Raw genomic sequence first — 6000 nt, forward strand, 5'->3', positions numbered from 1 at the left:
AAAGGGCACTATGTGACTGCTTGTTAGCCATCTTTGGGCTCTCTGTGTGTGAACTCTGTGTGTGAACTCTGTGTGTGTGTGTGTGTGTGTGTGTGTGTGTGTGTGTGTGTGTGTGTGTGTGTGTGTGTGTGTGTGTGTCCCCTAGGGATCCCCTTCCTCTATTCCACTGACTTCAGAGCTGCTTTGAAGTTCCTTCTCAGAGGAGAGGTGAAGGGGAGAGAAGTGAGGGGGGAGAGCCTGACACAAAAGATGGGCACTGGGATGGGAGAGTAGTTAAAAATGCTTAATTTTTATTTCTGCACTCGCTCTGCTCGTCGCTGAGCCCTTTATTCCTTTCGTAATTTGAGAATGATGTCATTGTCCACATGGCGCTCTTTGTATGACAAACTAGAACTGTGTTGCAGAGGCGAGTGCAAAACCAGAACTCAGTTAGAAAGCGAGTAAAGCCAGGGGAGCACTGTGTTAGGAATTTACAGCATATTAGGGTGGTCATGTAGCTGCACTCAGTCAGCCGATGAATAATGGAGGGGATCAGTGTCTAGTTCCGTCAGGTGATCCTGGTGTATTTTTCAGGAGCACTGTATGTGTTTATGTGTGTGTTTGTGTGTGTGGGTGGGGGTGATGGTGAGAAGAATGGAAAGAGGCGCAGTGAGAGCAGCTGCTGCTCTCCCAGCACACCCTCCACACAAAACCATCTGCCATGCTGACTCCAGAGAACACACACACACACACACGCACACACGCACACACACACACACACACACACACACACATACACCAAACCTTCTTATTGTCTTCACTAAACACAAACTACACATACAAAGAAAAGTACACTCTATTATTTTATTATTGTAGATCAGATTCATTTCAGATTCTTTTTATTATGATTTTTTTTACTATTACTATTTTACAAACTCACTATTTCTTGCACAGCGTATGCATAGTGTAGATGACAAAGAAAGATTTCCTAGTTATCCTCCGATGCGTGAAAAATATTGACTGAACTTTGAACATGTAAATTAGCACACCAAAGCTACACCTCAGCTATTTAGCTCTGCTACATGTCACCCAATTCAAAACATACACACACACTGTAAATATGCTGTTGATGATGATGCTTTACTGCACACAGCCCATGCAGTGACAGCATGTAATTGTTTGTATTTCTTAGTGTTCCTTAGCAGGCTCACTAAACCCAACCTCTGTGATAGATAATGTAGATAACACATAAGTGCGAGTGGGAGAAATTATCCTCTCAGCAGCCCATCCAGTGCTGTCATAATCCTGAGTGGGTAAATCGGTGGAGAGGATCGGGCAAAGATAAGATGATGACTCAGGGAGAAGCCATCACTTGAGGAAATGAGACAGAGCCTCAATAATGGCTCGTTTGGCAAATTGCTAACCTCTGTGTCTCACCCATTAAAAATCAGTATTTACAAGGGTAAACTAATAAACCCCCCACTAGACCCAGCTTGTGGTTCATATAGTTTATTTACATAATATTGTATCCTGGTAATAATTATTTGCATCGTGTACAGGCCTTTTTAATAAACACGAGTTTAATTGCTCTGGAGAAACAGCATTATGAGCGTGTGCAATGAGTGACAGTGGTTTACTGTGAGTGAAAGCAGCAGACCGCAGCGGATAACAAAATGTCATCAGCACTGAGCTGCACAGCGTGGCAGACTTCCATTTATTTACCCCAGAGAGACAAGAAAAAGGCCAAGGACATGGAGGAATAAAAGCAGGAAAAGGTGATGCTGCGAGCAAAAACTGTACTGAAAAGATGAATGCAGGCTCTGACCTTTCCTATCTTTTCGTTCAGAGCATACTGGGAATTCATATTGATGCTGCTTGCTGCAGTCACCGTGCTGCTTTCGCTATTTAGAGCAGGTCACACCTAAAAAAACTGTGTTTCCTTTATCCTTGGCTTATAGCTGGTGTACACTGTTAGAAGTGAATAGTAGATTGACCTCAGTGTAAAATGAGCCCCAGCTCAGTTTAGAGCTGGTCATAGTGGTGTGTGTTCACTGCATATTCACTGCAGCTCATAAGAATACTCGTCTATATAGCTGTAATGGGGGAGGGGTGAATCACTCTTTGATTATGTGAAACTGTGTGTATGTGTCTAAGGTAAGACTAAAACTAAGTAACTTTTTTTAGAAATCAATCCTGTTTCTCCCTCCAAGTGAGAAAACACTTGCACCTGCACCCGCACCTGCGCACTACCTAAAGAGGCTGGATACTGTCTACCATTGTGCTTTACATTTTATTACTAGCTATGGAAATCATGAACATCATTGTTCTTTGTATGCTGCTGGTAAATGTCCATCTTTGTATATATGCAGACTTTCCCATTGGTTGGTCTTTATCTATAAATCTCTCCTTGGGCTGGTTCCCTCTTATTTATGTGTTTATATGTGTAAAAACCACAACCAATACATTCTCACAATATCATACAAATGATTGTCCCAAAAATCAGAACAGAATTAGGGAAAAAGGCTTTTAAATATGCTGCCCCTGCTTCCTGCAGAACTGAAATGATCAGAATTGGTTACCATGGGGGAGTTTAAGTCCATCTTAAAGGAACAAGAGAATAACTCTTTTACTCAGTGTGATTGTTTTCAATGTCGCTCTCAATCGATCTGTTATTGTATAGTTTTCACATGTTTGTACGGGATATTGTATTTGTTTTAAATGTTATGTACTTATGTGGTACATGTATTTTGACTTTTGTTGCCATGATGCCAGGTCTCTCTTGGGAATTAGATTTTATTTTTTTTTGTGTCCCTTTTGGATCTTTAGCCATCAGAATTGTTGTCTTAAGGCCAAGAAAGATGCCAAGCGGATTTATTTTACCAAGTGGATCATCATGGCCTTGCCATATTGGTCCATTTGATTGACCTTTATTATAATTATGAATTTATTTTATTTTCGGTTGCTACAAACGGGACAGACATGACTGGGGGATAGGACAGGGAGAAAGAATGAAAGAAAGAGGGAGAGAAAGAAAACCAAAGGGGAGAAGAGACGGTGAGAAAGGGGGGAAGAAAGAAAAAAAAACAAACAAAACACCTGAATCACCTGTATGGAGAAAAAAAAACAGAAGAGAAAGCAAACAACAAAGAGCAACATAATAAAAAAACAGCACCATCACAATAAACTAGCTAGCAGTAGATAACAGTAGATACTAAATATTAAACGATATTGTGCAGCACGCAAGATAGACAGCGCACAATGTGCTTTGAGGCAGCAGCCAAGAAGGTGTAGTCCGCGTCTGTGAACACCTGTGTGCATACCTGTGTTGATCAGCATGCTTGTATTCCAAAGGTTTCTCCATGTAACGATCTGCTAGGGAGTGTGGGGAGCCATAGCCCCGTCCACCAGGGTATGAAGCAGGTATGGAGGAGATCCAGGCCCCAGATATCCAGAGGCCCCAGAGTACAAGGACCCAAGGAGGACCACCAAAGGGGGGGGGGGGGCCGTGCCACCCTCCTGGGAAGAGCTGAGTAGAGCCCCAAACAGAGGTCACCCCGCAGTTACGGAGCAGAGGCCAGAGGGGGTTGCAGTGGCGTGCCCGCGGGCTCTGCCGGCAGCCAGCTGTGCCAGAGAGGACCGAGCTTCAGGCCCAGAGGCCAGAGGGCATCCCACCCCCCCGGAAGGAGCCCAGCCGGGCCACAGGCGCCCGGCCCCGCCAATCGGCCACCAGGAGTGAGCCGGTACATACATGAGCGCCCAGCCCCAGACGACAAGGACCACCAACACACCAACGTCTGAGGGCATCAGCCACCGGCAGGGAGTGTGGTGAGGGGAGATAGGCCTCCGTACTTTAGAGGGCCTGAGAGGTTGAGTCTAAGACCCAACCTGACATATAGACACAGACGAACAGGCACACGCGGACACAAACGTGCATTCCCAATCCATATGCACAACCAAATACTCGGCACTCACCCAACGTGTAGACTAGGGCTGCCACGATTAGTCGAATAGTCACGATTACGTCGACTATCAAAATCGTCGACGACTGATTTAATAGTCGACGCGTCGTTTGAAGCTTTGTAAGATCACAAAAGACGCAGGAATAAGTAGTAGGATTTAAGAGTGTAATAACGGACTGAAACAGAAGATGGCAGCACTGCATGTACAAGGATACCAGCTGCCGTTAAACCCCGAAGAAGAAGAAGCTGTGTCCCAGAATTCATAGCGCAGCCCAGCTCAGATTCCAACAATGGCGGCAGCTAGTTAGTTTTAATATTACTCTTATTATTCTTTCTGGGTCACAAAATAAAAGTTTAACATATTTTCAGGCGAGAATGTAGCTGTGTAAACCTCAAATATCTGCTCAGTTTATCAAGACACCACATACTTTCAAAAGCGCTCCAATGTTTTCGGAGACGTCTGTTACCCACTAGCTCGATAGCTAGCCGGGGGCTAGGCTCACTAGAGCCGTGAGAACACCGGACTCCGGCAAATCGTTTTCAAACCCACCGCCGTCTTTTGCTACTCAGGTTAAACATGATATATAAGTCACTTAGATAACTTAAAATTTTATTGTTTGGCTTTTTTTTTTAGTATTTTATTTGTTCCTGAGTAAATCGGTTTGGCTGAGATTAAAGTTATAGTTTTTACACAGCTGAATAAATGTCAAGCAGACAGCTGATTATCAGAAGTGTGAGATGCTCGAGAATTTACTCCGGTGTCCTGTTATATTTTAGATAGCAAGGAGTTTATTAAACTTCACCGAGACAATCTGCAAATTTCATTCAAATTTAATAAACTATCATCTTGTCTTTATTTTTAGTTAGCACATACCTTAAACACTTAAAGCTGTAAGCTAATGATAGTTATATAAGAGCAGATGCTGCTGGTGCAATAAGCTGTACGTTTTACTCCAATGGATGATGATCTGATTAGTCGACTAATCACAAAAATAATCGGTGACTAGTCGACTATCAAAATAATCGTTTGTGGCAGCCCTAGTGTAGACAGACACAAATAGACACTGCACAGACAGTCGCACTCCCCAAACATACTCTATATCCCAGGTCCAGGTACCCCCGCCCTCAGAGGGGCAAACCGCACCTAGACCCAGGAGATGTAACCCTTCTCTCTGGGGTGGAGGCAAGCGGATCACCTCCTTATCTGCAGTAGCAGGGAGGCCCCGCATCCCAGACCCCAGTCTGACGGCCAGCACCTCCTCCCAGCCCCCCAGCCCTGACGGCTAACAGAACCTGGGTGAGTGAAGACCTCAAACCTCCCTACGCCCGCTCATATGTAGTGTTGCTGTGTGCTGTTCTAAAGTGCATTTAAAACTCAGGACAGCATGGTACTTGCTTCCTCTCAGAGAGCAGCACGGCTCCTCCCGAAAACCCTTAGTGCCTAAATGCATTTAAAATTGAGGGTAGGGCACCAGCGCCAGAGGTGGGTTGGAGTACACCGACCATCCTCTGGATGCTGTAAAACGTGCCCACCCCCAAGGCCCTATATGTATGTGTTATGTGAGAGTGTGAGTAATGTGGATGTCTAGGTTGCAGAATAAAATTGAGGCACAGGCGGCCAGAAGGGGACAGAGGGGGAGTGCCTCTCCTGCACTCTGGTGACATACCTGCACCCCAAGCCCTGCGTGTGTGGTTGGGTGTGGTAGAGCGGGAATAGGGAGGCAGCTGAGGATGGGGAGGGAAGAAAGGGAGGGGCAAGCGGCCCCTCCCTGGGGCCAGCTCCCCCACTGACCCCAGTAGGCACCCCCACACTCCGGAACCCACCAGGGCAAGGGGGCCCAGGCCCATCCGGACCGGGGCCCGCAGCAGCAGCACCGCCCAGCCCCACAGAGTCCGGGGCAGCCCACCCGACTCCACCCCAGAGAAAACTGCACCCACCCCATCATCCAATCATCTCCCAAACTACACAAGACAATAGACACCCAGTTTGAGTTCACTCTCCACCGCTCCTATATCTCTCCCCCCACCTGCAGAGTGAGCTCCTGTATTGAGGAGACCACCT

The sequence above is a fragment of the Diplotaxodon limnothrissa genome, linkage group LG10 (assembly GCF_057381915.1).
Source record: "Diplotaxodon limnothrissa isolate DT_005_m linkage group LG10, D_limnothrissa_male_GT1.1, whole genome shotgun sequence".
NCBI classification, from domain to species: domain Eukaryota; kingdom Metazoa; phylum Chordata; class Actinopteri; order Cichliformes; family Cichlidae; genus Diplotaxodon; species Diplotaxodon limnothrissa.